The sequence below is a fragment of the Belonocnema kinseyi genome, chromosome 3 (genome assembly GCF_010883055.1).
Source record: "Belonocnema kinseyi isolate 2016_QV_RU_SX_M_011 chromosome 3, B_treatae_v1, whole genome shotgun sequence".
In the NCBI taxonomy this organism is placed as follows: Eukaryota; Metazoa; Arthropoda; class Insecta; order Hymenoptera; family Cynipidae; genus Belonocnema; species Belonocnema kinseyi.
In genome coordinates this window covers 4,498,718-4,511,183 of record NC_046659.1, presented here as the reverse complement: position 1 = coordinate 4,511,183, position 12,466 = coordinate 4,498,718, and positions in this window count along the sequence as shown.

Below are 12,466 nucleotides of genomic sequence, written 5' to 3'. Positions count from 1 at the left end.
GTAAGTCGGTATACTTATGATAATACAGCGTTAATTAGCTCGCTCACTACCTTGTCAATCATAGCTGATTTATTGCCAATCTTATATGGTCAAGTAGTTGCAGCTGATCATATAAGTATTGTAAGAATTCTATGAATTCTCTCAAATTCAGATGACATCAGCAAATTCAAAAGAATACAAAGAACTGAAAGGAACTTAGAGAAGTGAAAAGAATTGAGAGAACTTAGAAAAGTGCTATTTGAGAATCTTTGAGTCATCCATGTTATCGCCATCCGTGCCATTCGAAAATTTTTGATTCGTACGTGCCATTCTAATAGTTTCCAATTGTGTGTGTCTTTAAAGAAACTGCTTCCAATAAGGTTATTTCATAATCACTACCTAATCAGAAAATAATAACATATCGTCTGCTATCGCGAATACTCTGTTTACTAAAAGCATTGCTGTCCTCATAAAAACCATCATTAATGCTAAAACAGGGATCATTCCTCTTTCCGAATATAGATTCAACAACTAATAATAATTTATCATATGTTACTTAAGAATTGCATCAATCGTGATTTTAAAAAGGGCAGGTGAGGCGCAAAACTTACACTTTAGCATAGCCTGTTTTTAAGCTGTACTTGCGTTTAGGGAATCTTCTACCGTATAAGGTTTTAAGCTATTACTTACTTCACGGGATCCTTTCTTCCTAAGATGTCTCGTTCAAATATTTTCAATTCATTTTCGACCCAGTTTTTTACAAGTAGTATTCATTCAATTAAGAGAATGAATCTTGCAGTATTTCCCGAGTTAATCATATGTGACGTACGTTGAAGAGAGGGAGCTTACTCTAAAGAACCCGCAATCGAGATTTTTACACCTTTCGATAGGTTTTGAGCTGCTCTTTTTAATGAAACTATCGAAAAAAAATCCGAGCGTTATTATTGTTAATAATTGAGTCGTTAGTTACCCGAAAGATCGGGATTTCGCTCGACAGCTCGAGATTCCGTGAAATACCTCCCACCAATCACTACTACATCTACGCGTCTCATCTATACCCCGTCCGTGAGCCAAATCTATTGGTTCGACTTCGACCGCTCGCCCTGAAAAATCTCACTTTTTAGATTAAGCCCCCTTTCTTCGGCGCACGTCACATATACTGTTCAGTACACTTCTTTCCTCTAATTCCCGATCGTTCTTTTTTTATTCTGATGAACATTGAACATTGAAAATATGAAAAAATTAAAAACTTTGTAGACAAGAATAGTTTTCAAAGTACGGTAATTTTCAATCCATAGAATTCCAATGAATTAGGGAAAAGGAGCTTTTCACATTAAAACTCCGGAAAATCAGACAAGAAACAGAAGATTCAATATAAAAACCAGACAAATGAGATATGAGCTAAAATATCATTATGTCAATTTTACAATTTAAATTGTGGTAATTTTAAACGCTTTTCTTGCAGAATTTGATACAAAGAGTACATAAAAGGTTAATTCAGGATGTTTTGTAGGTTTATTGAAAATGATAGGGATTGCGAGCACGCAAAGTATATGAACATTTAATTGTTCAAATGTAAACAGTCAGGACCGCTAAACGCTGTCTGTTGGGATGCCAGGCATGTCGTTTACTGATGCAACTAACGCACGGAGAGTGGACACTCCTACTTTTCTTTCATCCTTGAGTGGGCAAGCCTCCCTTGCTCCGCACATTACCATATTTCCGGGCCATGACTTCTAGGAATAGCGTAACATGCGTGCGCTTATCTCCAGATTCCAGTGTAGGTGCTACAGTCTACAATAGATTCAGTACGATTATCCGGAACAAATATCGTGAACCCGTAGGATATGGAGCGAATCAAGGACGATCGCCTTCTGCAACTTCCCCAGAAGTGTATCAACGTTTCGTTAAAACACAGAGATGAGTTTCAGGCTATTAACCAGTAAAGCTTGTCACCTCCAAGAGCACCGATGATCAGGATGATTAGTTTAACAGAATATTCCGGGTATGACCGTCGCAACACTCTAATACAATTTTTAAACCTCTCTTTCTTTTAATTCTCGAAACATGGTTTGTTTCTCGAGAAGAACTCTGTCAGGCCTCGAGTACGGAACAGAAACAATTGTCGAGAAAATGAAGTTCCAGTATATTCGGCACTTTTTATTTTCGACAATTGACTTTATTTCCCTAGGAAATAGCTATCATCGGGAATGTCTAGGCTCAAAATATGGCAACGGTATGCTGAAGTGGAAATGAACAGACTTAAAAAGGCTTGACATGCTAAAATGAAACCGTCCGTGCCTGAATTCCATCCAGTTAATTTGATGAAAGCAGCAGTGCGTACTCAAGATAGATAAGGTTTCATTCATTTTGCTCCTCCCTGAAATTGAAGTCAAGGCTAAGTGTTTCAGCAGCCTCCTCCGCTGCTTTGTACTGAAACGCTACTTTTTTCGCTTTGTCTTGTTTCCTGATTATTTTAGGAAACGGTTCTCGTCCATTTGCGACTGTATGCTCTTTATTTAGAATGACTCTGTTGCGAAGACATTCGGGATTCAGTATTGCGCAATCACTTTGACGCCGTGAGATGTAAAGTCGTGAAACGGGCGACTTGAGTTCATTGCTTTTCTTCATATGCATAACCTTTTGTGACCCAATGTCGATGGATTTGAGCTCATCCTTCGTCTATCAAACCACTACAAATAAATAAGAGTACTATCAGGACGGCAAGAATGGTCGATACTGTTATTGTATCTATATCGGACAGCAGTCTTTATAGATTGTACGTCCTGAATGCGACTCTGTGGAACGCCTAGGTATGTACCATATTCGTCTTACCAGGGCCAAGGTGTATAGCGCTTCAGTCGACGACCTGAGGGTCTTTGGAAATGCCATTCAGTTGTTCTTGCTTCAAATGAACTTTAGCCCATTTTTTCAACCCAAACTGCATTTTAGTCTACCGAGCGTAATCATCGATAATCCCGAGCGCTAAATCTACTTGCTCTTCGTTTCTAACATAGATATTAAGATCATTAATGTGAAATACTTGAGTCAACGTATGCTTCTGATAACCGAGCTTACCACAGATATACTCCCCCTTCTCTCCTTCATTAACAACTCACATATGTACCTATACATACATACATTTGGAGAGTCATATATTTAAATCGGATAACGAACCAGAGGATCATGCTAGAATTCCAAGCAAATATGAATATAAAATACATTTTTGCATTGTAGTTAAAAATGTGCTTAATGAAATTTAGCATTTTTTTGTTTCTTACATTATGTCTTAGAAAGTTCAAATATATTTAATTTGTAATACATCTTATAATATACGTTTTTATATTAAGCCTAAAAATACTTTAATTTTATCACAGAAATGATTAATTTGTTAATTTTTTATTTGTTTGTTTATTTTACGAATCACAAATAAAAAAATATATATAGAAATATCAAATTTAAACGCGTGAATAAATATATAAAATATTAAAACGTACGATTCGCGGGATGCGTCATCGAGCGCGCAATGTTACGTTGGATAACTATGCATAAATTATTTCCTTCTGCTTCAAAATTTCTCAGATAATAGTCGACATAATACTTGAAATATGAAACCAAGTCAGCTGGTTGTATGTGGGTGTACACCCTGTCCGCTAGCGCATTATATATAGGCAAGCGCCGCTCACGCCTAGCTGCGAGTTATACATTTCACTGCTTCAGTTGACGGGTTTTCCACCCACATACAGCCAGCTGACGATTATTTTTATGAAAACTATCATGTAGATTATCATATCACGAAGTTTTAAGCGGAAGAAAATTATTGAATTAATTTTTCTTTACATTTGTGCATGACCAGCTGACGGGTTTTCCACCTGCATAGAGCCAACTGACGTTTGTTTTCTCTTTTAGATATTATATTAACTATCATCTCACAAAGTTTTAAGCGGAATTAAATCATTGAACACTTTTTTTTCACCTGTTAAGGCGGTTGCCATTGGCCCACCCACCCGAAGTGCCCCAACTGACACTAACTTCACTTATAATACACCCGTCTGAAGCATTCGCCAAAGTATTAGGCGGAAGGAAATTGGTAGCCAAAAACTCTCGCTGGCTCCTGGACTATGGCAATAATCTGTACCACACTATGTGTTGATGAACCTTTAAGATCTTCGATAGGCCGTTTATAGTCCGGGAAATACTGTGAATATTTGCATCGATAAAGGGACAAAGTCAGATAAATTATATTTTATGGGGTCAATCGGAGAACTAATCGGGACGTGGAGCTAGTAATTTCAGCTATAATGTCAAAAAGCTCAAATTTTTTTTGCTCTATAAAGAATTCGTATGAATGTTTAACTTTTTGTGATTCTTACTTACATGTACCTATACAGTAATTAATATCTACGTTTTTCATGCAGGTGCAACGTCGTCACTATACGGATCACTTGCTTATTAGACAGGCATAAACAAATTCTGAGTCTTGGATGCCAATATGATATTCCTATGTATTTTTTCCCGCCGAAACCGAATGTTTAACCCGTTTAACTCCAACACGTCAGGATTTTGACATAACCTAAAAACAACCAATAAACTACTGAAACCGCAAAAATTATTTACCCCGTACCATTTTCATCTTCCACCCCTTAATCTGGTAACCCTATAACCTTATGGCATGTCACTGCTTCTAAGGAAAATGTGTGGAATGATCCACTCTGCAATTCTCTAAGATGACGAAATTAGCGAAGGCGCGCTGCCCTACCTATGCTTATATCTAGGGAAGTATGGGGGTTATCGAACCCTATGCCGGGGGACTCACTCGCGATTGGAACGGGAGCCCTACCGTGTGGGTTTTTATACACCCAGATATCAATAGGTGTGGGTGCATGTTAACTGCACGCAATGTGCGCACCAAATGCGGGTACGATGCGTGCCCTGGCGGACCGAAGGAACCGAATGGAGCCGTTGCAAGAAAAAAAACTATTGCGATTATTCCGTGACCTTCTATAGGGAAGTTTAACGAAGAATCCGAATTATCAATCATTTAAAAGTTGATTTTGCTGTTTTTTCGAGTTTTTTTTTTAAAAGAACCGAATGGGGACTCAATGGGGTCTTTACGGGTACTTTGTAGAGGCTCCATTCGGTTCCTTCGGTCCGCCAGGGTGCATCATGATCTTTACGGAATGCGTTTCATTTAGTGAAATTACTATGCTTTAATAGGTTTGGACGCATATTAGCCGCACGCAATGTGATCGCCAAATGCGGGTATGATGCGTACACCATGATCTTTACGAAATGCGCTTTATTTGGTGAAAGAACTGTGCTTTGCCGCCAATACTTGTACTTCCGTTTCGTGCTTTAATTAACTTTATTTATAAAATTATCTATAAGAACAATCAAAACTTTTCATAATGATTTATGAAGTTTGACTTAGATTTAATAAAATAATTTGTACTACACACATGCATAAGAGATTTTTTCGAGGAATCTAAATTTTGAGGTAGCAATTAGCAATTACTTTTAATCACACCCTTATGCTTATTCTTGAATGTTTTTCACGAAATATTACAAAAAGTTACCAATTTTAAAGTTTCACGAGTTTATTATATTTTTAATATATATTTTTTGATATTCCAAATAGTTCTCTTTTCGAAAAAATTGTTACGTACGTTAGATTTTATGTAATTTTTAAAATGTTTTTTTTTTTTCAAAAATTACTAAATATATAAATTCACTGCAGAGGGTCGCCATTGTATGCCGTAAGAGTTTTTTCAATTATTAAAAAGTTCAATTCAATTCTTTTGGGCCCTAAGCTTTATTGTTTTGTGTTTTATAAGTTTTCATATCCCCTATTCATATTGGAACATTATTTGCTTTAAAAAAATTTTGTGAAACAAATTTATTGACTTTTCAAGTTTATTGTAATAAGCTTAAAAAACAATTTTGTTTTATGATTTTTTACTCAAATTGTTTAATTTTCAATTATTTTGGGCAACTTTTTCCTCGTCAAAATAAATGTTAGCAGTACTTGATTAAAAAATATAAATGAAACATTTTTGGTTTAAAATTTTTTAAAATTGAACCCTAATTTATTTAACATATTTAAAGTTTAATTGCCATTTAGAAATTTAAAAAAATATATTATTTAATATAACAATGTGATATATTTATATTGAAATGAAAATACAAAATTTAAATTGCAAATTTTTATTTCGCGTCAGGTATTCCGTGTTTGAAATATCGATTCGGTCAATATCGATTATTTGTGAATAGTGATTGATTTTCATTTTCAGTAGGTTAGGAAAGTGATAGTAACCGACGAATTATAGTTTATACCTATTATTAACCTAATGTTTGCGTTTGGGAGAAAATGTACATGAATGTATTGGAAACAGTGATAGGTACTTCTATATGTACCGTGATTTTAATATGAAGAAACATTTTTTTTAAACTTCACTCAAAACCTGCGTCAATCAGCACTGCTTTGGATGTTAGGTGATCCAAGGAAACTATTTTTGATTGCCCAAAATGATCTGCTGTGCTTGCAGATCAATGTTGAACCGACATAATGAGCATGCTGCGAAAATGAAGTTTGTTACACTAACTGTTTGACGGGAGCCCAAAAGCAAAGACGATTGTTATTTTTGTTTGACTGGCACAGTAGGATTCAACTTCAGTAATTTGCAAAAAATTCAGTATGCAATCATACCCGGCACAACCAAAGCATCCATGTCTGAAATAAGTAATAAGAAAGATCATGAAGTAGCCCTTGATGTATCTGTGGCTCATATTGAAGTTGATGAAGCAGCTGATGTAGATATCAATGAAGAGAGCAGCAACAGTAACGATGACACTGATCAGGAAGAATATGCTGTAAACAAGGAAAAAGATGGTAGGCCGCGCCCATTCAATCAAGAAGATCTGAATGATTTAATCAGAGAACTAGGGCTTCCGAAAGATGGGGATGAATTGCTAGCTTCCAGACTCAAAGAAATATGAAATCTTATGAATGAATTAAAAAAGATATATACAAATCTGTGGAGTGAAGATTGTTTATAGATTCTTCAAAGCGAAGCCTGAAGTCGGTATTATTACATAATATAAATAAATATGCGTCGATACCTATGGCACACTCGGTAACACTCAAGGAAGAATATGCAATCTAGTTTTACGAAATTCTCATGCTTTCTTTGCTTGTGGGATAGCAGGGATCGCAAGAATCATTACGTTAAGAAAGATTGGCCAGCTCGAGAACCTAGAGAAACTGTATCAAAAAATGTTATAAACAAACCTTTGGTTGAGCCGGCTAAAATTCTACTTTCTCCTTTGCATATCTAACACGGTTTGGTGATCGCAAGAATCATTACGTTAAGAAAGATTGGCCAGCTCGAGAACCTATAAGAACTGTATAAAAAAATATTCTAAACAAACCTTTGGTTGAGCCGGCTAAAATTCTACTTCCTCCTTTGCACATCAATCTCGGTTTGATGAAACAGTTCGTAAAAGCTTTGGATAAGAAAATTTTTTGCTTATTTATTCAAACGACTCCCAGCTTTATCTAGCGCGAAATTGAAAGAAGGAGTCTTTGATGGACCTCAAATTGAGAGATGAAATGTTCATTGCCACAATGAATTTCAAGGAACAAGATGCATGGATGCATATGTAACTTTCATTTCCACCCCACCCTCTCTGTAGAGCCCACAATATGACCAAAAAAAAACACATTTTTATGTACTATTGTTACTTTTTAGCAATTTCCTTAATCTTTTTTATAAAAATAATTACTAATGGACAATTTTAATATTTAACAAGACTTTTTAAAAAATTTGCAATGGTTTAAACGAATGTAAATTATTTAAAAAATTATTTATTACCCAAAATGTAAAAAATAATCGTATTTTCTGATCGGAATGCAATAATTTGTCATTTTCTTGTATGTGTTCTATTTTATATAATTTTTTTATTTATAAAAAGCTGCTTGAGCAAATAAAGATTGTTTAAATAAATAGAAATTTATTAAACATTAAAAGAAATGTATCAAAATTATGCTATTATTCAACAAAATGTAGCATAGGATACTAATTTGAAAAGAAAGTTGATATTTCTGGCTCAATTTTTAGGAATTTTGAAAACAGACAATAAATAATTATTTGAATAATTACATCATGTTTTGAGAAAAAAATTACTACCAGGACAATGACAAACATTTTAACCAGAAAATGCGATTATTTTTTTACATTTTTTGGGAATAAATAATTGTTTAAATAATTTACATGTGTTTAAACAATTTAAACCCGATAAAACCCTGGAACATGAGTAGAATTTTTCGAAAACTCGAAATTTCCAGTATCCTCGGCGGTTAATATTGTCGTCAGCTTCAGTCATTTTCAGTCAGTAGCAAAAATCTCGCAGGACATTCGCTTCAGATCGCTTCCAGTCACTCAGTGTTTATGTTATGCGTTGCATAACCAGGTGTAAACAGACATTACGAAACTGTCGAAGACATATAAGTTTTTAGACAAAATGAAATTAATCGTCTGAAAACATTGAATTTTGCAGAAAATATTTTTTTGAAATTTTTGGGAAATTTACAAATCTCTAGAAGAAAAATCTGCCCAGGTTCGATTCTAACAGCATTTCAAATAATAATTTTTATTTTTAGCTGACATTTTTAATTTAAAAAATCTCATGATGCATAATTGAAGACTTGAACAATTAAAAATTAAAAGCGTTTGAAATGAAATTTTTTGGATAAAAAACATTCATTCCAAATGTAAAATATATATTCTTTGCAAAAATTAAATTTAAAGATTTTACACCTTTCTGAATCCTCTGAAAAACTCTCCTCCGTTTTCTCGTATTTTTATTGACAGTCAATTCTTCTTAACTATACTCCGCACTTTATTCTAAAACTAAAGTAATTGTTAAATTTGCCTAGAGAAGCTTATTACTAATAACTAAAGACAAACGCAGTTTAATTAAAATATCCGCAAGCGCCGAGAATCGAACGCACGCACCGCACGCTTATAAGTCGAACGCCAAATCCCCATAGCTACGATGCCACGCTGAGTGCGATGTCATAAATGCTTGACGGCATTCATCCGATACATTAGAAATTAGAAAAAAATGTTTTTGAAGCTCGATTTGTTGTATATGATTTTTAAACGTACTTGAATGATTTTAAATTAAATCGGTCTTTAAGAAAAATTTTTTTCAAATTTTTAACACACCACATACTTTGTAATATTCCCAGTCGTGTTTTAAAAGCACATCAGAGCCTAATAGAGCCTATTGAGAAAATAAATTCAAGTTAATTTTGGTCCCAGTAGCCGTATAATTGCCGAATACAAGCCATTAGAAACTATATTCAAATAAAAAGTTTCTTTAAGAACCACGTAAGACCACATAGAAAGCTATCTGCATCCTATATGGTTTTAAACAGTTTCTATTGATAACTTATTAGGCATTTTTACGAGGGCAACATTCTGCAATATTTGTACCCGATTCTTAACTGGTCCTTATACGAATTTCATCCCCGGGTTGTAACGGTCACCTAACCGTCTTGTAACTGGGTCCATTGACAATACAATGTTCTCCGTAAAATTTCTTGAACTTTTCTTTTGTTTGGCTGTTCACAAAAAAATCAAAAAGAAAAGTTTAAGAATTTTTTCAGAAACCATTTTATTCCTATGTACTTTGAGCTGCTAAATCCGAAATTCAAGTGAAAATAGCACACGTTCATGATAAAATTTGCACAGTGATGATTATTTTAATTCAAAATTAGGGATTACGTCTCCTGAATTTCAGAGTGACAGGATAAAAGAATCAATTTAGGTTTTAAGAGAATTTTATAGGAATTTAATGCTTTTTTAAATTTCTACTTTAAAGTACGCAGACCATGAAATGTCTAATTAGGATATATTGCACAAAAATTTTTTATATTTGTTTTGTCCAGCTCAAAACAGTGATAAATAGTAAAAATAAGTCTTTATTCAAAAAAAGCATTTCAAATACAATTCCCACTGTTTGTCAAAACTTCAATTGCATCCCTCATTTTATTATATTTTATTACTGATAAATTATTTTGAGCAGCTACAACATATAATTTATTTAATATCACTAACTTCTTCTTTAAAAGGGTATTTAGACTACCCGGTAAGAAGCCTTGCATTGAAAGGTATTCCAAATTTTGTATCTCTAAGAATGCCGTTTCCGTCTTTCATTTTTAATCCTCATTAGGCGGCGAAAATAATAAGATTCCAATCCCTTTTAAAGCCTATCGAAGCTGCCAGACATAACCTCCAATAAATTGAAAACACAGTTTTCGATCGAAGCATTAGAACGCGCTCCAAAAGCATGAAATTTGCAAAATCTAGTAGGATTGCATGCAAGAATGACGCATGACGATGGAATGAGAGCTTCAGAATAAATGCAAGATCTTAAAATATTTTATTCTAAATATTATCATTACATGAAAATAGGAATAACTGCACGTAAAAAATTTATCTTTCTAACGCATATATTGATTTTAATACACGCTTTTATATAGTTACGTATAGATGTAACAAAAAAATACCAAATTTTATCTTTTATAATTAAATATACCTGCCTCTGTTGATGATTATTAGAAATTATTTGGAAAATGGAATAAAATATTTTAAATAGACTTAATTTACTTAAATTGAGTAAAGTATCAAGGTACACTCGAATCGTGGTACTGCGAACATTTAGCGTAGGTCCGCACTTAATACTACTACACTCTAAAGATCGCAATCCCGGCAAAAGAAAGAGAAGGACATCTGTTGACGCTAACTTAATCTCGCTGAAACCTGAAGTCCCTCCCTTATCCTGCATACAATGCAAAACATGGCTCACAAAATAATGGACTCTTCCAATGCGGTAACGGCATGTCAAAATTGCTCGATGCTTACCGATGCTTGGTTAGCGTATAGCGCGCAAAAACCGTTCTGATCATTTCCACCAAGTGCAATGCGTATGTGCGAACTCTGTTCTGGACCTCTTAGAGAATTCTAGGCGGATCATTTGTAAGAATGTAGTAATGTGTAAATGTCCCTATTAGTACGATATCAAGCATTATTCTCACTTTACGTGATCATTATTTTACATATATTACTTCGTAATTATAGGTTATAATAGGTTATAATATAGGTTATATAAAAACTAAAGTTATTTTTTAAAAAACATTTACGGGACTTTTTAAAAATATAGGAATATAAAAATGATACGTCGGTATAACGAATGGATGCACATTCTAAACATTATTCACAAAATCTTTCGTATCCTCTCTATAATATATCTATTACACAAAAACACACAAAACACACACACACATGTGTGTGTATGTGTGCATATAATACAAATTTAAAACTAATTCGTTGCGCTGCACAGTGGTCAAAAATCGGAAAAAGGTGGCCAAAATTAGAACATATCCATAAAATGGGACAAATTCGATTTTTTACGGGTTTTTGAGATCGCTGATTACGAATTCGATGTCAAAAATTCCGAAAACAAAATGGCGGATCCAATATGGCGGACGAGTATGCTTCATAAACTTTTGATTCTTTTCAAAATTTATATAACGCGGTTTTCAAGGTTGTTAATTACGAATCCGAAATCAAAAATTCCGAAAACAAAATGACAAATCCAATGTGGCGGAAGAGTATGATAAACGTTCGATTTTTTCAAAATTGGTATTACGCGGTTTTTATGGTCGCTGATTACGAATACAAAGGCAAAAAAAGGCCTAAAAGGTCATTATCTATTTTGCATAGAATTTTGTATAGAATTGTATAGAATTTTTTTATCCGAAGCTTTAGAATAACTGTTGAAATGTTCGAAAATTTGACAAAACATTGATATAGTAGGATACATCCTATACATATATTAGAAAGAAGCTCAATGTTGATGAAATTTCACACTCGTTTATCATGAACTCAGAGTATGACTTGCATACTCTCTTTCCAAATAACATCCTACCATTTTTTGAGATTTTAGTGAGCAATACCTTGATATTCCTTTTTATGTTGTTTGTCATCTCATGAACGATTCCTAAACTAAAGGTCAAGTTCGTTAGCCAGCCATTTTGGATGAAAATTCAAAAAGTGGGCACATTTTGAATATATTTAAGACCACTTTTTTAAAAATTCAAAAATTCTCTATAAGGTTATTCATAGAATTCAAAAAATTTAACAATTTATCCTCATGAATTTTTTTAAAAAATCAAGAATTACTAGAGTTATAGCATTTTTAAAATCCAGAAAAACAAACTATAATAAACGATTTAAGCCAAACAACGCATGATACAGAAAAAAAGTCTGGAAAAGAAAAACTTTGCTTTTTGAAAGCCCTACAAGATTATGATAAAAACTTTTTTAATTTGGTCAAAAAATTGAAAATTTGATCGTACAAAAAATTTTTGAAACCACATTTTTTCAAGATGTATAAATTCTATGCACGGTTGTTCATAGTA